Genomic DNA, 22,947 nt, shown 5'->3' on the forward strand with positions numbered 1-22,947 from the left:
TAGGGAGATACGCCACGTTGTAAAGTCATGCGCTACATTATACCTGCGTCAAGTATTATGTATGCAGGGTGCGCGTTCCGACGTAAGAAAGCCTCATAAAAGTGACGCAGTGAAATCTACAAGATTTCACTATGTCACTTCTACTTACACTGCGTCAAAACCTTGCGTCTGCTTGAAGCAGGTGTAAGGAGTGACGCAGCATAATAGGAAAAGGCATTCCAGACCATTGCTGGAGTTACTTGTGCTTGCGACAGGATTCCAGCAATGCGCTGTCTTTACGCCAAAAGATGCGTCACGCATCTGTATATCCTTGCACCACAGTTTGCGGATTTTTATATGGGACGCATCCACAGTGGCACAAGTGTTTTTTTACCTGACGCAAATTCACTGACTGCCTATATGCAGAGATGCGCCACTTCTTGTAAACCTGACCCCTAGTGTTAGTGGTTGGCTTGAGCTAACAATTGTTTGTCTGAGGCAGACTGCAGTCCTTTGTTGCAATTGGTGTGCCAGCACATGAATCTACGTTGCATAGCAGAGGTGTTGCTGTCTGTGTGTTGCTAGGATGGTACCAACCTCTTGTCGGTTGTTGGGTGTTTGATGTAGTGTCTGTGTAGCGGTCTAGTTTACCACACACACGCACCCATACATCCGCAGGCCAGGCGTGGCCTGCGGCGTCCAATAAAAGGGGTGCGCGCGCTCGAGCACGTCACTTCCGACAATACCACAGTGTCGGTGTCTATGTCCTGCTGCAGCGCTGCCAGCCCCTGCGCAAGGCCACCTATCACCCTCGGGCCCTGGTGTCCACCAAAGGGTCAGGGCACAACACTGGCGACGAGCGGAGGGGGCCCTACCCTCGCTCGCACACCCGTGCCACCCCGGAGCAGGTCCGCTCTGTCCCGCGGTGCCTACCGCGCTTCCACGGCTCTCTGCACCTGACCGCGCTGGGGCCTGGTCACTTGTCTGGGCCTTGGTTTCAGGCCTCTGTACCCCCCTGGAGCACGGTGTGGAGATCACCTGGGTCGGAGGACCCCCCTGCATCGAGGGGCATCTTGCTGCATTACCGGGTGCGGAGCCGGCCCGCCTTCCGCGACTGCCTGCCATATCCCACGCATTGAGCGTGAGCTGCGGATCGGCCCGACACCCTGCTTTTCCTCACGCATTGCGCGTGAGAGGGCCCTGACTGCCGGGAAAGACCTCCCCAGTGCCTAGGGACAGAGGAATCCAGCGGAGGACGTGCCCGCCACCTTTCCTGGGTGCCCCACTGTGGCCAGCTGCTGCGTAGCATTGGGGCCACCGCGCCACGTCCGTGTGCATCTTCAAGGTCATCGTTGCCTGGAGAGGAACGCGCCCTGCAGCCTGCTCATCGCGAGGCGCCCCGAGGCCTTCCACCACCGCGACGACGTTGAGGTGAGCTGCGTGACGTCGCAGAACCTGCGCAGGGAAGGGAGAGAGACTCATTGTTGACACCCTGTGGTACCGCCACCATGACGGAGGAAGACGCGCCGGTGCCGGTCATCAACATCCCATTCCAGCATGCTGTGACAGGGGTATTACCACCATTCAGCGAGGCGGCGGACCCGTCTACGGCCTCCCCGAGATGGAAAATATGGCTAGAAAGGTTGGAAAACTACTTCATCGTCACGAGAGAAACAGACAAGGCAGTGAAGCGGTTGCTTCTACTACACTATGCGGGTGATGAAATCTTCAGGCTGTTCAAACACCTGCCCAATACAGGAGATGACTATGACGCAGCGGTCGCCGTTCTGAACGGCCATTTTGACCCCCAACTGAACGTAGACTTCGAGGTCTTCAAACTGGGCCAAGCGCGCCAAAGGGAAGGCGAGACGATGGACCAATTCCATGCCCGTGTCAGGGAGCTGGCCAGCTCCACCGATGAAGACCAACCAAAGGCCATAAGACGACAGATCATCCAGGGATGCCGGGATAAAACGCTGAGAGGGGCGATCCTCCGCAAGCCCGGCCTAACGCTAGAAGATATCTTAATCCTTGCTAGATCTCATGAACTTTCGAGTGTCAGGGCTTCTGCCATGGAACAGGCACTACACCAACCACAAGTCAAGGCAGAGGCCATCAAAGTGGAACGTGCAGATGCTGTACGACCCCAACCACGGGGACCACCGCAAAGGGAATATCGGAGAAACCCACCGCGGGCGCGATGTGGGTATTTTGGACATGAACCCCATGGGGCAAAAGACTGCCCAGCTCAAGGTAAAACCTGCGCGAACTGCGGGATACCAAATCATTTTGCCTCGGTGTGCCGCAAAAGAAACACGTCAAAACCATTTCGGAGGCCACGGGCGCCCACAAAAGCCGTCCGTCAACTGTCGTTGGAAGAAGCAGCACCGGCCAGGGCAGAGAAACACCTTCCCACGGTGTACGACAACTCAGAGTCGGAGGATGAGGAGGCGTACATCGTGTCGTTCGCACGAGAGCTAAGACAGCGACGACGGCCACAGCCCACGTGCATTGTGCAAATGGCGGGAAACGAAGTTAAGGCCATAATTGACACTGGCGCTACTGTAAACGTAATGGGCTTGCAACAATTCAACAGACTACGCCCACGGCCCGAAATATTACCATCCAAGACCAGGATCTTCGCTTATGGAGCGGACACTCCCCTGCCTTTAAAGGGAAAAATAACAATACCAATTCAAGCCGATGAGGCACAGGTAATGGCGACAATCCACATCATCAACCGTGAAGCCGATACCTTGATCAGCAGTCACACAGCGGAGGATCTGAAGCTCATCGCTTTCGCTAACCGGATAAGATCACACCAGGTGGAGGAACTCTTGGCGCGATTTCCCGAACTGTTCCAGGGCCTAGGCTGCATCAAATGCGAGCCTATTAAATTGCACATAGACAAATCAGTCACTCCCACCGCTTTGCGGCACCGCCGAATACCCTTCCATCTACGACCACTGGTGGAAAAAGAACTGGAGAAACTAGAATCTCTCGGGGTCATCGAGAAAGTCACAGGGCCCACTCCATGGGTGTCACCCATGGTGATTGTAGAAAAACCTAAGCAACCAGGCGCCATCCGCCTGTGCATCGACATGCGACTACCAAACGCCGCAATCTGGAGAGAGAGACATCTGACTCCAACCATGGATGACATCGTCGCTGACGTAAATGGGTCGAAGTGGTTCTCGAAGATAGATCTAAACGCCGGATACCATCAACTGCCACTAGCGGAGGAGAGTCGTTTCATCACCACCTTCAGCACTCACCTAGGACTCCGGCGTTACAAACGACTAAACTTCGGCATTTCGTCAGCGGCGGAGGTGTTCCAAAACACCATCCGTGAACTCCTCTCAGGCTTACCGGGGGTCATCAACGTCAGCGATGACATCCTGATACACTCTGCCACAGCATCAGAACACCACAAGCACCTGAGAGACGTCCTGAAAAGACTCAGCGTCCATGGAGCAACACTCCACAAAGAGAAATGCCAATTCTTTCAGCCCTCAATAGAATTCTTCGGCTATGTGTTCAATCAGGAGGGTATTCAGATCGATCCAAAGAAATCCAAGGCCATCAAAGACGCCCTCGCGCCAAAGTCCCCGACGGAGGTGAGAAGTTTCCTTGGTATGGCCACATACTGTGGCCGGTTCATACCGGGTCTGGCTACCAAGAGCGAACCACTACGAGCACTAACGAAGACGGATGTCTCGTGGCAGTGGGGCCCGAAGGAAGAAGAGGCATTCCGGGGGATCAAAGACGCGCTTTTGGAGAAAGCCACACTGTTCTACTTCTACCCCAAGAAGCGTACGGAGGTGATCGTGAACGCTAGCCCGGTGGGGCTCGGCGCGGTCCTGACCCAAGAACATGAGCCCGGCCAGTGGACAGCGCTAGCATTTGCCAGCAAGGCTCTAACCCCGACGGAGACCAGATATGCCCAAATCGAGAGGGAGGCGCTCGCTATCAAGTGGGCCTGCGGCCACTTCCACCTCTACTTACAAGGCCACCCATTCGTAATGGTCACAGACCATCAACCGCTAGTGTCCCTTTTCAAGGGAACTGCTCCACACCCCCCACCTCGCATTGAACGATGGGTGATACAACTACAATCCTACGAGATGGAAGTCACCTACCGCCCGGGAGCCAAGAATCCTGCGGACTATCTGTCATGCCACCCCTCTCCACAAGAACATGAATCAACGGAGGATGACCATGAGGAGTATGCTCAGTGGGTAGCCCTCGCGTCATGCCCGAACAGCATGACCATAGACGAAATAAAAGAAGCCGCGGCAGACGACCATGTGTACCGGAGAACGACTCAGGCAGTACAAGACGGTTCGTGGACAGAATATCTGCGCCCATCCACATCCTGGGTCGCAGAGGATAAGGAATCACTCACAAGATTCTGGCGGATCCGGCACGAGTTGAGCACCACGGATGACGGAGTGCTACTGAGGGGCTCTCGACTAGTCATACCCCACAGCCTGAGACACCGGGCGATACAACTAGCCCACGGAGGACATCAAGGATCGACGAAAATGAAGGCGCGCATGAGGGAAAAGGTATGGTTTCCAGACTTGGAGACCAGGGTGGAAGAATACGTACGAGGATGCATGGCCTGCCAGCTGACGAGTGATCTGGAGAGACCCCTGCCAATGATCACAGAAGAGGCCTGTACCTACCCCTGGACCAAAATCAGTATAGACTTTGGAAGTTTTCCGGGAGAAGGACATACACTGGTAGCCATTGACTCCTACTCCAAGTATCCAGTAGTGGAGAGAGTTATCTCCACGGCATTTGCTCATGTGGGACCGGCGCTAGAAAAGATCTTCTCCATGTTCGGTTACCCGTCGGAGATCCGAAGCGACAATGGGCCGCCGTTCCAAGGGGCAGAATTCGCCACGTTCCTTACGACCAGGGGAATTCGACACCGCTGCATTACACCTTAGTGGCCGCAAGCAAACGGAGACGTGGAGAGGTTTATGCGGACCCTCAACAAAGTATTCCGAATCGCTCTGGTGGAACAAGCCGATCCCGAGCAAGGACTACACGAGTTCCCAAGAGAGTACAGGGGCACACCCCACTGCGCCACCCAAAGGAGCCCATGGACACTGATGTTCCAAGGACCACGGAGAGACCTCCTCCCAACAGCGCCAGGATGGGCGCGACCCCCGGCCGACACGGAAGAGGCCCAGTCACGGAGGCGACAAGAGAACCAACGTGCCAGCACGTACAGGAGGGCCCAGCCGAGGAGTCTCAGCCCGGGGACCAGGGTGATCATTCGGAACAGACGTCCAGGTGGGAAGTTCCAAACCCGTTATGAACCAGGCCCGTGGACTGTCACATCTACCAAAGGCACCATGGTCAAGCCAAAAGAGGAGAAGAGGAAGTATCACGGAACACCTCGTGGTTCAAGGCGCTCCCGCAGGAGTCCAGTCAGCGACCGGAAGCTGCAAGGGAGGAGATCCGACCCAACGGAACGGCGACAACCAGCGGAGACAACGTCAACGTCCCTGAAGATCTAGCAGAAGAAAGTGACTCCGTGGCAGCGCCCCAAACACCGGCGGCTGCAACCAGAGACACTTACTAGACTAATGAAGGTGGCAGGGGCAACGCCCGAAAATACAATCTGAGGCCTAACCCCCCACCGAGCCGGATGCTGAAAGACTATGCCTGCCGGTTGGCACCTTGAGCACAACGTCGATGGACACGCAAGTACCCAGGCGCTCTTATATGACATGTTGTAAGACTGCATCTGTTTATCTCGTTATTTGTTTAAAAAAAAAAAACATTGCAAGTTGGGGAGGGATGTAGTGTCTGTGTAGCGGTCTAGTTTACCACACACACGCACCCATACATCCGCCTGCGGCGTCCAATAAAAGGGGTGCGCGCGCTCGAGCACGTCACTTCCGACAATACCACAGTGTCGGTGTCTATGTCCTGCTGCAGCGCTGCCAGCCCCTGCGCAAGGCCACCTATCACCCTCGGGCCCTGGTGTCCACCAAAGGGTCAGGGCACAACATTTATGAAGCTGCCTTGTTTCGGACGGCTGTCGAGTTAACCTTTGGATGTGGCACCTAGCTGTTGCTGTCACTGACCTGGCACTGGGGGTAGCAATAGGCGCCCACCCTCCATTGGGGGCCAGTGTCAGGCTGCATGCTGCTCTGTTGCTGGCTCTGTCCTGGTGAGCTGTGGGTCCTGCGGGAGCTGCTGATTACAGGATCTATCCCTCACCGAAGCACTAGGTGGTGTAATTCCTGGAAGCGCCGGGTTCCCCTTGCTGTAATACAGTAGATCTGTGTGTTTTCTGCTGCTCCTGTTTAGGAGGTTGGTTTAGTCTCTCGTGACGTCTCCCTCGCTCTCCCTCTCGCCCTGTCATCTCCCTCCCTCCCTCGTCCAGATTCAGCCCTGTTTTCCAGATCAGCCGGATCTTTTCGCCTTGTGGCATCTGGCTTTGATTTATATATACTTTTTTTTTTAAACGAAGAAGAAAAAAAATCGCCGCCGAGATTACCATTTTTTACGGCAGCCTTTTTACGCCTGGGATTGTTTTCTTTCTGATCGCTGCCATTTATTCGCGTTTTCGTGTCTGGGACTGATCGATCGCTGCATCCACACAGGGGGAGGCTGTGCGGCCAGGAACCCCCCTGTCCGTCCCACATGAGGAACAACACCCGGGACCGCTGGATAGCTTGAGGCTGGCGGACTGCCCCGACCCCCTCCCGCAGGTAAGGCCGGGGGAAGCGGCGCCGGGGGCCCTGTCTGTGGTCGGCGGGAGGAGAGCAGCCCGGGTCAGGGGCAGGAGAAGCGGAGGGCGTGGGAGAGGGAGTAGAAGACACGGAGGGGAGATGTAAGGCGAGGGCGTGGGGGAGGAGGCAGATGTGGAGAGAGGGAGCAGGCAAGGCAGGGCAGGGAGAGGTGAAAGTACGCACAGGGAGAGAAAAGGGGGACGTGAAAGGAAGGAGAGAGAGGAAGACATGAAAGTGCAAGAAAACGAGAGGAGGAGAAAGGCGAAGAAGCAAGGGAAGGCGAGTGAGAGCAGGGGGAGGGGGTAAGGAAGGATAGTGTTTGAGAGGTAAGCAGAGAGAGGAAAGAAGTAGGGGTGAATGCAATAAAAAGAGGAAGGGCACGAGCTTCAGGATGCTAGGAGGACAGAGGGGAAAAAACTAGGCTGCGGTAGGTAAGAGAAGGAAGGGCAGAAGGGACAGAAGCAGAAGTAAAGGAAGGCGAAAGGAGAAGATGTGAACCAGGAAGGCAAAGAGAGATGGCGGCAGGGAGGGGTGGAGAGGAAGAGACGGCAGCTGAGCAGATTGTGGTGCAGGTAGCAGAGGAAGCCTGAGTCAGGAAGGCCGGGGGAGGTAGAAGGGACTCGGTGCACATGTGTGGCGAGTGATGGGGCTGTGACAGAGGGACGATGAACCTGGGGGATAGAGAGAATGGAGAGTGCATTACTCCAAGGCACGTAGATAGGGTGGTAGGGGGAGGGAAGAGCGGTGTCTGCGGCTTCTTACCCTTGCACGCCTGGCAGATGTCACATTACACGTCATGTGGCACTTTTCACGTGCGGCTCTCCACCTGACAAGGCAACTGTCATTATTTTTTGACATTGCATACTTTATAGGGTACATGTGGCAGTACGGCGTTTTACTTTGTTACTATGGTATGTTATGCGTTGCACCTTTAGATGCATTTGTGATGTCAGTCTTTACATGCCTAAATCAAGAATGTTTAATGTGAATACACATGTTATATCATGGATGTCCTTCGATACCTTCCACATAGCATTACCCCAATTTGCCGCGTGCACTCGGTAAAATGCTCATGAAAACGTATGACCTACCACCCTGCACATGCTCTCGCCCTCATTGCACATTGCAATGGAGTGGCACTACGCTCACTTCACAATACGCACGCGGTGCCGTTTGCAGCACTGCACACATTATCGAGCTCAGTCGCCTTGTGCGTTCCTCGGCTTTCCGCTCCCTGCCCTCCCCACCCGGGCCTCGCCCGCCACGCCCCTCCAGCTGATCCAAACCCCAGCCAGGTTTGCCATCTTGTGTCTCTGCGTCCCCTGGTGCGCGTGCAAGGTGCGTTTCCGCCGCGTGCGTGAACGCAGGGCCCGCCCTGACGCCAGATGTCTGCTCTGATTTTCCGAGTGCTACATTGCGGGATTATTCCCCGTGGACACCCTTCTCTCGGCTCTGTGGGCGCACGACCACCCCCCCCCCCCCCCTTCCCCATCGCAGCACGCCTGACCTGATTACATATCCTGGGTTATTTATTTGAGGGTGGGGCTAGTAATATATCTGGAGCGGAATTCGTGATCCTGTGTATTACCTGATTCCCCCCCACCCCCCATATAGCCTTGCAATGTTTTTTTTCTGTCAGTACTCCCCGTCTGCTGTAGTGTAAAGCGAGCGGTTTTATGTCAGCATCATTGGTGGGGTGAGAGGCTCTCTGGGTATCTCCCACCGCTGCCCGATGTCCCCCACAAGAGGGAATGTCCTACGATATGCAGTGCTGTGCAGTGTTCCTGGGAGGCGGGGTTGCCCCTACTGCTCCCATTGATGGCTGCTGTCACTGCTCTTGCTGCTGGAAGGAGATCTGTCTCCCGCAGCTTCCGGATTTTGCGGATTTTGTGAGAGAAGGTATTATTTATAAAACCCAAGAGCTATGTAATGCTCCTGGGATAAGGCAGGGCCCAGTGCCCATCACCACTGCACCAGGAACGGAGGGTGCACTGCCACGGAGAGGAGGGGTTGCGACACTCACAGTCCCTATAGCTTGCAGTGTCCGCAGGGATTTAAGATGGAGGAAAAAACTTAAGGGTCTCTCAAAGGGGGCGTGGCCGATGTAATTGAGGGCGTGGCTTAAAAACACCTAAACTAAAAATCTGTGTTTAGCATAGTTTGCAGCCGGACTGGAATTTTGATGTTTCTGTCATTGGATCCAGAAATATGGATACAACAAGTAACATTATAACTACAACAAGCCAAGACTATTGGCTTTGCCAATGATTGTTGCATAAAATAAATAAGCAACAACTATGGTTTTGTTGTATATAATATTGAAAATGCTTCAGTTCTGCAATGATGAGACTGAAAGAACTAAAACAAGCCTCTTTGAAGTTACATCAAAGGCTTTAAGCAGTGGAACTGCAGCAGAGTTAAGATTCTTTTTTTTCATCCTTCTGGTGAGGGTAAAAATGGAAAGCCCTTTCAGGGCTGAGCATCGGCAGGACCCGGCCCACTTCAAGCCCTGTGTGTCCAACTGATAAGGGGTTGTGCCAAATCCTTCATGCGCTGTATAGCGCTCAGAGAACATGGACTGCTTTTTACAGCACTCAGCGAGGAAGGGTTGTTCCTCACCACACCCAAGCTTTTCAGGCATCCTACAACGAGGAGCTGTTTCTATGACACCCAGAGCTGCCAGTGGCTCTTTGACGAGGGATTACCACTAAAACACCCTGAGCCTGAAGTGTCCCTCGGAAGAGGGTTTGCAACCACAACCCCAATAGTGTGCGGTGCTACTTAGATTGCTGCTGATTTCTTTGAGCGACCAGCGCATGTAGAGTGGCGGAAAGAAGGTTGGCGGGTGTGGGTTATGCCAGGCCTATGTCTAGCATCCTCAGTAGTTGTCTATCATGCGAGAAGGTGTTGGGTCCTCACAGTGCCTAGAACCAGGCACCACTGCTGGGTCGACCACCAGTGATTGTGATTTCTTGATTTACTTTATTATAATGTCCTATTTTGTAAAAGCATAAAACCTGTCTATGGGCACTATGATTGGTTTATCGCTGTGCACGAGACAAGGTGTGGGTTTAAAACAAACTATTCTGTCCAAGGGTTAAAGTGTGGACCAGGAAGGACCCTACAGGTGCATCGTGTTGCCTCTGCTGGCCTGGTCTGTGTGTATTCTGGCAAGTACCAAATTGTAGGAAGGTAGTGACCTGGGCAGCTGACCATAACCTTCAGCAATGCCACCCAGTGAAGCTAGGGTTCAGGAGGCCATGGGGTACTAGAAATATTCCTGGCCAATAGCAATGTAGACTTCCGTCAATACCTGGATAGACATGTAGACACCAGAGTTGTTTCATATGTGCTGTACCAGTAGACCACAGCTTTGACCTCATACATTCTGCAGCAGAAAAAGAGAAAATCATTGCTGCCTGGACCACGGTTCTCATGACAGGTATTTTTAATATTAATAACCATGAATTGCTATGCACCTTTCTAGTCAAACAGACATGTTGTAAGTCGTAGGTTTCTGCACATATATCATGGATATATTTTTGGGATATAGATGTGTTAATCATTCCTCCCAAACTGTCACAGTCCTTCACACTACTTAATGAAGGTCAGTTGAACAATTTAAAAGTTACAAAGATTGCATTAATTTTATTTTGCGATCAAAACCCATGTAATGGGTGTTTGTTGGGGACTGGGGACCCCGACTAGAAGGTTAATATGGAAGTTGCCTGGGCTGGTGGATGGGAATGTATGACGTTACAACGCATACTTTTACTACGCATACCTTTACAACGTAACATCCATTACAACGCATTCCATTACAACGCATGCCATTACAACACATTTTTAAAAACTACCTTTACAACGCATTCCATTACAACGCATACTACCTTTACAAAGCATACCATTACATTGCATGTATGGTAAGTATTGGATAGTGTAGGGGTAAAAATTACTATTTTAACTCCAGGGGGGTACAACAGTAGGGTAAGTTTTGGATAGTGTAGGGGTAAAAATGACTATTCTAACTCCAGGGGGTGCAACAGTAGGGTAAGTGTTGGACAGTGTAACGGTACTATGCATTGTGATGGTATGCGTTGTAATAGTATGCGTTGTAATGGTATGCGTTGTAATGACTGCGTTGTAATGACATGCGTTGTAGTGGTATGCATTGTAGTGATATGAGTTGTAGTGTCATAAGTTGTAATGGTTGCCTTGTAATGGCATGCGATGTAATGGATGTTGCGTTGTAAAAGTTTTGTTGTAATGGTAGTGTGTTGTAAAAGTTTCGTTGTAAAGGTTGTTTCCCGTGGATGACTGTGGATTCTCTCAGAACCTTAGGCAGGCATGCCAATGCATGGTGTGGGAGTACTTCCTTGTGAGATCTCAGACTCACCATGCTGTGTCTGAACCAACATAGCAGGACACGAAACCTTCATGGAAACTATTATTTTCATTTGTTTTTCTTTTGGGGGGTTTCTCCGCCCAAAAACACATCTCTGCAATTATTTGCCTCTTTCATTGTTTGAGTAAACAAAAATATATGCTGCTTAGTTTAGGATTGTTTGGAATAAAACATATTGCAATCCAGATCATAAGCCTCACAAAATAATGGGAGGTATTTATTTGTTAAATGTAATATTCTAATCAAAAGAGAAAAAAACACAAACTTGCAACCATGCTCAGTTGATGAGATACTTTGTTAAGTTCCCCTAGAAATTCATTAAACAGGGCTGCAATCAGATTGCGACAGTTAGATATGAGAGCCAGGAGGTCTTCATCACATCTTCGTATATCTCTACAGGAATAGCAAGGTACAACTCTCCGAACCTCTTACCTTTTCTCACTCTTACACTGAGATTGCTCCCAATATCTTACACTTCAGGTATTTGCTAATGTGAGCATCGTGAAAAATGCTTATATGCACCCACACAACAGAAGTTCTTGCTGGGACCATCTCGGCCATGAGGCGTCAAGTCAGATACCATATCTAAGATATATAGTAACTTATCTACACAATATAAGCAAACTACACTCCCAGCGCCCACTCGTCTCTGGTGCCTTCATGCTGTGGACCGCTTCCTATTAGAGTGCTTTGATTCTGATGTCTTTCTAGGATGGATGGGTTCAATTGTATTCCAATTTCATGATTTGTAAAAACCAGTTTGAGGAGTAGAAATATTAGTCTTGTACTACTTTTTCCATTGGAAGAAGAAGACTTAATAGACACAGTTCCAGCAATGTGTTAAGTTCTAAAAATCCCAAAACAAATCCTAAAAACATTATTGTCTTACAACCAACCTCAGTTGAATTTAGTTTCAAGTAAGTGAATTCCATGGCAATCATGTTTATCGAACATTTATAAAATATTGTTGGCTCTACACAAACTTAACACACTAATTTTCCCATTCAGGTGTTTCAACAGGTTTTGGACTGATGATCCTTTAACTCAAATATGCACAATACATTGAAAATGCAATGTGATATCGAATTCTCAATTTAGATAGGAATTGAAACTCATTACCTCTGATTGGACGATATTCTCAGCTATCAATTACCTTCTTACAGCAAATGTGTATGCCATCAAAAGTTGGTCTAGGATATAGTTTTATTCGGAATTCCATGACTTTTTAGGCAAGCAGATCTTGTTTTCATTTCACATACGTCAGTTTTCTCTTGCTGGTTTTTACTGGTTGCCTCCATGGGATTGGCTATCCAAGCAAGGCAATGTTCTTGTTTGGCCAAGGAATGCAAATAGGCATTAATATTTTGTTTTATGCTGTAACTTTGTTTACACCATTGTATTTAGTAATGTAAACATTTTTGTTTCATTGATGAAGTCTAGTCAAAATTCCAGTTTACATTAATTAATAAATCTCGAAAATGTCTTATTTCTTATGAAACTGTATTTACTCTTAAAATATACAATAGAATTATTAATAGTCCATTGAACGTGGTAGGGATCTAGGAAGGATCATTTATATCAAAAGTGATATGTGGTACTACAGTGGAGTAAATATATTTAAGGATGTATTACTGTGCATTTTTTAAAGTGATTTAGAAAACTAAAGATATCCCTATTATATATGATTTGTAAGGTTTGTAAATCAAATTAAACTTATGGAACTTAACAGTAATAAACAACAAGCATTTGCAATGCAATAGGTCTCGCATTTACGAGAGTTTGAGCTATTGGCATTGCAAATGACAAAGCCTTTTATTTATGTGTTTCATAAAAAAAAAACCTGCAAGTAATGTGTAAACATTCACTTTGTACTTATAGTTGTTGCTTACAAGAAGTAGGGCTGGCAGTAACTGCACTTCTTGTATTGCCACACTTGCTTCTTGTAAGCAAGGACCCTAAGTACAAATAGTTGTTTATGCACTGCTTGTAGGTTTGCAAAAAATATAAATTAAAGGCATTGTCATTTACAATGCCAATGGCTAAACCTTTCGCAAATGTTAGAGCTATTGCATGGTAAACACTCGTTTATCCTGTCTCTTCTCCCGGTTTTCTTCATTTTGAATTTTTTTTCCCTTCAGCTGTTTCCTTCCCTGTGCACCCTAGCCCACCGCCTTCTTTTACGCTATTCTTCAGTGTTAATTCATTTCAGGGCAGAGCACCCCAAGGAACAACCTAGCCTTGTGCTTTTTATTCGCCATTTGAAGGGCGGGGGTTCTGGTAGGTTTGAAATGTGGACTAAGGGTGTCAAACATAGGTCCCCAGTGCCATCTAATGCCACGCACAGGTGCTGTTTGACAACAAAATATGAATGTTTCTGCCCAGAATACCTCGCCCTGTGTCTGGTGAGTAGGGGTGGACGCAAATTCTGTTCCGCTTGCAAGATTTTGGCATTTCCGCGTTCCGCGGGGAATGCGAAAATGTCAAAACTTCTGCGATCCACGGCGGAACAGAAATTCTATTGCAATTTGCAACTGTGGCGTCTTCTTGGATAAATATGCAGGGCTGGATTCTTTCTGGCACAGTGCTCCTGTCACAAAAATTAAACCTCAACAGGAAGCACTTACAGATATAAAAAAAACAGATATAAAAAAAACAGGCTGGGCAGGTGTGCTTTCTCCCCATATCTACCGTCGAAAATTAGCTGTGATGCATGATGGAGGCCTTTGCATCCTTGACTTTCACAAGAGCAATCCCCGTGCAGTTCCTGTGACCAGGAGCTTCTTTCTCATCATCTGCTGATCTGATCAGTCTCTGACCTTTTATAAACACAAGAGGCATGTGAACTACATAGAAGCCCACCCCATACACTAGCAGTGTGCACCATCTTCTCGCCCTTTACACACTAGGATATACAGCTCACTCAAGGGACCCTGGCGCCCTTCGGCGTGATGGCAAAGTTATACACACATGGTCACTGGAGAGAACTCTTCTGGCCCTTTACGCAGCTGTAGTGTAGGAAAAGCACTATACATTTACCCAACGAGGTAGCACTTACTGATTAGCCAGTAGGAAGTATTCCAGTTGAGTATAGGTATCGCACAAAAAGGTGGCGTTTTCTTGGATATAAATGCAGGGCAGGATTCATTGTGGCACGATGCTCCTGTCACAAAAATTAAACCTCAACAGGAAGCGCTTACAGGTGCCCGAGCTGAAGCTCAAATTCAGTAACTCATTAATCAGCCTAAAAAAATCGTGAGCTTTGTCAAGGCTGGGCAGGTGTGCTTTCTCTTCCCATATCTACCGTCGAAAATTAGCTGTGATGCTTAATGGAGGCCTTTGCATCCTTGACTTTCACAAGCGCAATCCCCGTGCTGTTCCTGTGACCAGGAGCTTCTTTCTCCTCATTTGCTGCTCTGATCGGTCTCTGACTTTTTATAAACACAAGAGGCATGTGAACTCGCATAGAAGCCCGTCCGTTTGGCCCTGCCCCACACACTAGCGGTGTGCACCGTCTTCCCGCACTTTACCCACTATGATAGACAGTTTACTCAAAGGACCCCGGCACCTTTTGGCGCGATGGCAAAGTTACACACACATGGTCACTGGAGAGACAACTCTTCTGGCCCTTTATGCAGCTGTGACGTGGAAAAGCACTATAAACTAACAAAGAAACCCCACCCCCAAAAATCTCTGCGAACACACAAAATCTCCGCGTGTTCGCGGAGATCTTTTGCCGTTTCGCAGAAGTTTGCGAAACGCAATATCGCAAATTCCGCCCACCCCTACTGGTGAGAGTCCTGTGAGGCAAACTGGCTTCTGTGCCCTGTTTACCCCTTCCCAGGGCACAAGGAACCCCATCTGTTTCATCACACTCTCTTATAACTTTGATGTCACAAGACACGCAAATTGGCGTCACTTCCAGCAGCCCCTCTAACCATCTCTAAAGGCCCCTGTGATAGAGCTTACAGTTTGTTTTACTCCTATATGAAAGCAGACTTACTTTATTTACATGTGATTTTTCTTATGAAGCGCTAACCACACCTGAGCAGGTATCAGAGCGCTGTACTGAGGAACATTGTGAGAACAGGCAAAGTGAAGCATGCATTGAGTGGCAACATCATAAAACAGAGGCCTGGGCTGCCAAGTTTGACAGGGGCCTGTAGTGCACACACAGGTGACCAGGGGTGTGCAAGTGTGCAGTGGGAGACATGCATGGGCACATGGCAACATAGCGGGCAAACAGCAGCCAGTCAGCAACAGAAGGAAGAGAGAGCCTAATATTATTGGATTAAGTGACTGGCGTGGAAGAGGCTTTCAGCAGAGGCAGCGGGGCTGGGGCGTAGACAGCAAAACAGCAGTTGACACAAACAGCAGTCAGTCAGCAATAGAAGGAAGAGAGGGCCGGATATTAGGATTAAGTGGCTGTAGTGAAGAAGGCTTTTAGCAGAGGCGGCGGGCTGGGGTGGACAGAGCAGAACAGCAGCGGAGACAAACAGCAGCCAGTTAGCAACAGAAGGAATGGAGGGCCAGATATTAGGGTTAAGTGATTGGAGTGGAGGAGGCTTTCAGCAAGAGAAGCAGGGCTGGGGCAGGGACAGCAGAATAGCAGCTCATACAAGCTGCAGTCAGTCAGCAACAGATGGAAGAGAGATTAGATATTAGGGTTAAGTGACTGGAGTGGAGGAGGCTTTCAGCAGAGGCAGCGGGGCTGGGACGCAGAAAGCAGAACGGCATGAGGGACTGAACTAGGGACAGTGCGGAAAATATGCTAAGTCGCATGTTAGATTTATTTTACGTTAAAAAGAGCACCTGCAACCCGTTCACCCCTGACAAAGAACAAATGCAATTTATGGCAAAAAACCTGGCTCTAGTACCTGGGCTACTGCTGCGGAGAGTCGGACATCTAGATAAGTCGGGCTTAGGTGGAAGGGTCGCCGCTGAGGGGAGTCGGTGCAGCTTCACATGTCGGGCTCATGTGTCATAGTCACAGCTTAAGGAGTACGGTCCAAAGTACCAACATTGCAGATGAAGGAAGTGAAGCGCGTGTAGTTTCTAAAGTTAGCTACAGCATATCTGTGTCATGGAATAGAGCGAACCATTAACTTCCGAGGCTGACCGGGAGGTGAGCCGTGGCGCGATCCTGACTAGGAAGCTCTTTAAACCAGGCAGATGGGACAAGAGGCGTCGACCTTCAGGCTGTTGAGGGGGCTTGCAGCCGCCATGGTGCCTCTGGAGCGAGAAATGAAACCGAAACTTAAGGTTCATTTCACAGCAAATGAGTTTCAGGAAGTGCACAAGTGCCATGTGAAAAGGTGAATGAGGGGGCAAGGGAGCCTGTCTTCTGTGCCCCGCGCTGATGCGCGTCCTAGACACAGACGGGAATGGGCGGAGCAAAGGCAGGACATCCGCCCGCCTTTGCCCAATTGCATGATGTTAAAAAAAAAAATCACGCTACAGCCAATGCCAGCCCGCGAAAGCAAAACCACACGCACAAGCATGTGGTTAGCTTTCTGGAACCCATACAAGAGGTCTCGCGCCTAGCGTTGCAGTGCTGTGCACTGCAACGCTACGCGCAAGACCTAAAAAAATGCATTTGTGGATAACATTTCCACGCTCCATTAAACATGTGTATGCTACTGGAGCCTTCCATGGATTTATCATGTGCAGTAAGACATTTATAGAGGATTAGCTTAGAAGAAATGTTTTGTGACACCATCTTGATAATTAACATTGCCCAGCTTCACTCGTATTAGTTAGTGAACTAATTGAATATTATTTTATTGCTTTTGTGATTTCATGCTCCTAGGAGGCCTTAAGGATTCTGGCATTAACTTAGTACCACTGTAGCCTTTTCAGCAAACAAAAGCAATGACCCTATGTTGGTAATTTTCAAATTGCATAAACCACAGAACTGATAAATTTATTTTTAGGCAACTGTCCTCATTTTGAAACACGTTCAATCTGATCCTTGGTGCATTCCCTAGAAAATGTATTACTGGCAAAAAATGCGTTAGCCCCAGGGGCAAATTAGAAAATATATTATTAGATTGTCATAGTATCTAGCCACTCTCTCCACATTGCCCAGTATAGTCCCCACATTTTGTGGTAGCATACCACATTCTATAACACATGCCCTGCAAAATTCAGCAGAATGTTTAATACTACAGTGATCATTCAGTTGTTCAATGGACTTGTAGTGAATCCAGAGACCACATGCTGCGATTCCATAATTGAAATAACCTATACATTCTGTGGACCCTGCAGCTACTTTTTCATACAGCAGCCTGTCACACTAAAGAGAAATTTTGGAAGTCCCACTGCACCAATGCAGATTATTTGCAGGGTATATGTGCTATCCAATTTAATAGTAGATGTGCTAGAAATAATTATAGGGAACACTCATAAGCAGTAAACAGACTGAGCATGGAAATGGCATAGAAAAGTTTCCCATCACTCACCTGATATTTATTCCCAAGCATTTATATGCAGTTTAGGTCCATATGTTGGAGTAAATAGATTTACAGCTCATAGATATCCTTTTGTGAATACCCTGCAAGGGTAAATTCAGCTGATGTTACGAATAAACCTACATTTTGCCTAATATAGGATTTATTAATTGATCCCACCATATAGATTCCAGCTTGATTCAGTGCCTCTAAGCAATGTTCAGCATCAATGTTATTCAACGGAAGTGCCTAAGGCAGAGCACCGTGACAGCTACTCCTATGGCATCATAAAAAGGATAAGCAGATGAGGCAATTACACCACACCATTTACTGCCACAAAGGACAGTGCATTAATAATGTAGTAATACCCCTCACAGCTCCCATGATAACATCCAAGGCAGTAGAAGAGGTGTTCCTCACAACTAGCAATAGAGCCACATTTATTTATTTATTTATTTATTGGAATTTGTATAGCGCGACTATCGCTCCGGAAGGAGCATCTTGGCGCTGAGCAAACAGCGACAAGATGGACCAGCAGCTGCAGTAAAATCGAATTGTTGTATCTGGTCTGCATTAGAATTTATGGACAACCAGCATTACTTTTGGCATCCGCCTAGAGCCCACCAACGCTTTCTCTGGTGTCCAGTCCCCATTTTGGATCACCCCTCAAGATCTCCCTTCTTGTTTGTTCTGATAACCTGATCGTATTGCCTAAGCAAACCCTTAAGCTTATTTAATAATAAATATTAAAGAATTTTATTGAGCGCACAGCTACCCCCAACGGGGTGTTCCGGCGCTATAGCAGACAGAGAGCAGGGGAAGTAAGACGCATAACTAGTTGATTCGGCTAAATAACCAGGTTTTAAGGGATTTGCAGAACTCAGGATCTGATTGAATTAGGCGTAAATGAAGAGATAAGTTATTCCAACATTTAGTGGCCCCCACCTCAAAAGATTTGCCTCCCATTCTAACTTTTGAGAAACGAGGGGTGACCAGTAGGTGTTTGTTGTTAGAACGTAAAAGTCTGGTTTGAAGGTAAGGACAGAGTCTCCTCCTTAAGTAGAGTAGCCTTTGCCTCTACCTGCCGGAAAGGCTAAGGTCAAAACCTTAAATTCAATCCGCTTAGCAATGGGCAACCAGTGAAGTTGGCTTAAATAGGGAGAGATATGGTGACGAAGCTGAACTCCTCAGATCAGTCGAGCCGCAACATTTTGTACAGTCTGAAGCCTGCGGAGCAGGCCAAGAGTCCTGAGTCATGGATAAGAGACACTTCTAATCCCGATATTCATCTAGCTACTCCTCCGGGTTACCTCTTGAAGGGTATTAATCGAGAAGGTGGTAAAACTGGGGGGGGGGGGTCTTGCTATCATTTTAAAATCACACCTTAATCTGACTATCAGCAAACTCACGAACATTGGAATGATTGAAGCCATGTATTTTACCATCTCAGACTCAGCTGCTGTAATTCTTGCTGGTATTCTAGTATACAACCCACCCAATACATCTGCCCTCTCTCTAACGCTATTAGTTCACTTGATTGCAGATCTTTCCCTCAAACATCCACACTTTATAGTGCTTGGCGATTTTAATCTGCATGTGGATAACCCGCTATGTTCGCAGGCCACTGAGCTGTTAGAAACTATGCAGGGTCTGAATTTGTATCAACTAGTGCAGGGCCCAACTCATGTAGCGGGCCATACTCTTGATTTAATCTTTTCCAATCACTCGGATATTAGGGTACATCCCTCCCTCCCCCTCACCTGGTCAGACCATCACCTTCTCCCTTTTGACCTAACCCTCTCCTCGGTACCTAGGCCCGCTGCACTCGGCAAGGAGTACGGGAGAAAATGGCATAAAGTCACCTGTATCGCCTTGGATCCCTTATTCTCGTATCAGCCGGACCCCCTGTCTAATGACATTGACGAAAGTGTGTCCAAACTCAATTCCTCTTTGCTGCTTGCTATTGACTCCATTGCTTATGACCTTGAGTCTAAAACTATTTACAATACTGCTTTAAAAAACTTCCTGAAACTAAAACGATCTACGATGAGAGACTTTTTCTCTCTACAAATCAAGAATGCAGATAACTCCTCAAAAACCCTTTTTAATATTGTCAAGGACTTTATCAATCCTCCCGCTATGGTGCCTCAGAATTCCTCAAGCCAGGCCTTATGTAATGGTTTGTCTGACTATTTTCAAGAGAAAATCAATAACATTAGATCTTCTTTCTCTACTGACTGGACTCCTCCGATTCCCTGTGATAGGGACTTGGAAAAAGTATCTTTGAAGTCCTTTAAAGAGTTGACTATTGAGTCCTCATTGAGGCTGTTTACCTAGTGCAAATCGGGTTCCCCTTTAGACCCGATCCCTGCCAAGGTTATGGGTAACTTGGCCCCTTTACTGGTCAGACCATTCCTTTCTATTTGGAATACATCCCTACGCACCGGCCAATTCCCGACTGTTTGGAAGGAGGCTATGTTAGTCCCCATCCTGAAAAAAGTGGATGCGGACCCAGCGCAATTTAGTAACTATCGTCCTATTTCCCTCCTCCCCAAACCGGCTAAAATTCTGGAAAGGACAGTGCAGCAACAACTGGCGGAATATTTAGAAACCAACTTACTATTACACGATTCACAATCCGGATTTAGAACGGGTTTCAGCACTGAGACTGCTCTCTTGGAAGTATCTGAGACGATCCGTGAGTGTGTGGATGGAGGCGAGGAGGCCATGTTGGTCCTCCTCGACCTATCCGCTGCTTTTGATACGGTATCCCATGAGATACTATTGGATCGTCTGAGTCAGACTGGAATTGGTGGCGTTGTGCTGACCTGGATTGATTCCTTCCTCAAAGGACGATCTCAGAAGGTTTTTCTTAAACCTTTTAAATCAGAGGGTAAACCCCTCCTTTGTGGTGTCCATCAGGGCTCTGCCCTGAGCCCCCTGTTTTTCAATGTGTATCTTGCCCCACTGGCTAAGGTGGTGGAGTCCTGGGGGCTCAGAGTGATCTCTTATGCTGATGACACTCAGCTTGTGTTTTCATTTAGAGATCACTCTGACTCCAGCTTTGCCAGTTTTCGCCATTGCTTGGACAATATATGCTCCTGGATGACCACCAATCATTTTAGGCTTAACACCGATAAGACGGAGGTCTTATTTTTTAATCAGAAAACTTTGCTGCCTGCTAGTCTGTGGTGGCCAACGGTGCTCAATCCTCCTCCCACCCCAGTCCAAACAGTATGCAACCTGGGCTTCCAATTTGATAACGCTCTCTCATGTAAAACCCAAATTAACAAGGTCACATCAGCCTGCTTCGCGAAACTACGTATGATCAGAAAGATCTTCCCATACCTTCCTTTGGATGCCCGCAGAACCATCATTCATGCTCTAATTACTTCTCATTTGGATTATGCCAACAGTCCTTATGCCAGTGCCCCTCTGTACCAAATTGAGCGACTGCAGATCGTGCAGAACGCGGCGGCGAGACTGATTGGCAATATCCCCTATCGTCAGTTGGTAGCATCCTACCGCAAGAAGCTACATTGGCTTCCCATTGCTTGTCGCATTCAATTCAAGATGTTGACCCTTGCTTTTCGTGCCCTTAATGGCTCCGGCACAGGATCCTTGAAAAAGCAACTTGTACTGTCTCAATCGGTCAGATCCTTGAGATCGAACAGTCTGCGTCTCCTGATTGTCCCTCGCTTTCGCCGTTCCAGAATGGGCGGTAGAGCGTTTGGTGTAATGACCGCCAAACTCTGGAATAGCCTTCCACTTGACCTGAGATTCATCTCCTCTGAATCTCTTTTTCGCAGTAAATTGAAAACTTGGCTGTTTTCCTTTTCTCAAAATTATTTCCAATGGTTCTCCTTTTCTGAGCCTGCAGTCTTTAGCGCTGGGACACCCCCTTTGGGGGTAGCCGTGCGCTCTACAAGCTTCATAAATAAATAAATAAATAAGAGAGAGACCCAGATATAATCCATTATCATAATCCAGATGGGAGGTTATCAGCGCATGGACCACGGTTTTACAGGTTGCATTGGGCAGATAATTAATACATATTTTAATGATTTTAATTTTGCTGAAGCAAGCAGCTGAAACCGTTTGGACCTGCGTAGATAGGGACAACTGTTTGTCCCATCTGACGCCTAGATTCTTGATCGAATCCTTGGGTAGGGGTGCAGTTCCTAAATCATCAGGCCACCACAATTTCAGCGAAAGGGGAGACGGTTGATTAAAAAATAAGATCTCAGTCTTATCTGCGTTGAGTTTTAAAAACCTACGGTCCATCCAGGCTGCGGTGTTCTTAAGGCAGTCTTTTAGCGGCTCAAAGGTGGAGGCGGACACATCCTGAAAGTTAAACAATAACTGGGTTTCATCTGCATATGATATAATTTTAATCCCAGTTTTTGAGATCAATTCTGCCAGAGGGGTCAAATACACATTAAAAAGAAGCGGACTCAGGGCCGAGCCCTGAGGCACACCCCATTTAAGGGGTTTGACAGGGGAGATAAAAGGGTGGGTCCGGACCTGTTGTTTACGGTTAGATGAGAAAGATGATATCCAGTTCAGCACTGTGCCCTGAATGCCAATATCCCTAAGTCGATTTAAGAGGATAGAATGGGAGACGGTGTTGAATGCTGCGGACAAGTCCAGCAGCACCAACACCGCCTTAGATCTTTCATTGATCGCCCAGCGTATTGAATCAGCCATTTCAATCAGTGCTCATTCCGTGCTATAGCCGGGGTGAAAGCCAGATTGAGAGTTGTAAAGAAGATCATTGGTCTCATTAAAGCTGGCCAATTGCTGATACACTAGTTTTTCTAAGACCTTAGCAGGGGCAGGTAACAGCGAGATAGGTCTGTAGTTACTAGTAATATCTGGATCCGCGGTCGCTTTTTTTAAGATGGGCAAGAGAAAAGCAAGTTTCCAAACTGCAGGATAAATACCCTGTCTAAGTGAAGAGTTCCAAATAGAATTTAAATGGGGGTTGAGGAGTTCTGCCAGAGCGCTATATTGTTTAGCTGGCCAGGGGTCACTTGAGGAACCAGATTTGTACTTTTGCAACTCAAGGAGGGAGGCTTCAGCAGAGACATCAGCAAAATCTGAAAGCACAATACTGGGGGTCAGCTTTGGATGAATCTCTGTAGAGATCTAGGATACTTCAGGTGGTTCAGGAAAGGAAGCATAGATCACCAAGATTTATTCCTCGAAAAACTCAGAAAGTTGATTGCATAACTTCTGAGGGGGGGGGGGGGTAAGCGCTGAAGAGTCAGTGAAAGATTTTACAATTTTAAAAAGGAATTTTTTGCATTATTAATTTGAACGGGAAGGAAATCTCTTTTGTATTCAATAAGGAGTTTGCGGT

The 22,947-nt window shown here is 48.0% G+C and overlaps 1 protein-coding gene across 2 annotated transcripts in view; it reads left to right on the forward strand.

The window, feature by feature from the left end:
• Positions 1-6,379: 6,379 nt before the first annotated feature.
• The window catches only part of LOC147705755 (band 4.1-like protein 1), a 644,658-nt gene continuing 628,090 nt past the window's right edge, over positions 6,380-22,947 (forward strand). For both annotated transcript variants that reach the window (XM_086932199.1, XM_086932200.1), the window contains exon 1: positions 6,380-6,713. The gene's annotated coding sequence lies outside the window, so the exon portion shown is untranslated. The remainder of the gene's footprint in view (positions 6,714-22,947) is intronic.

The sequence above is a fragment of the Lissotriton vulgaris genome, chromosome 7, assembly GCF_964263255.1.
Source record: "Lissotriton vulgaris chromosome 7, aLisVul1.2, whole genome shotgun sequence".
NCBI lineage: Eukaryota > Metazoa > Chordata > Amphibia > Caudata > Salamandridae > Lissotriton > Lissotriton vulgaris.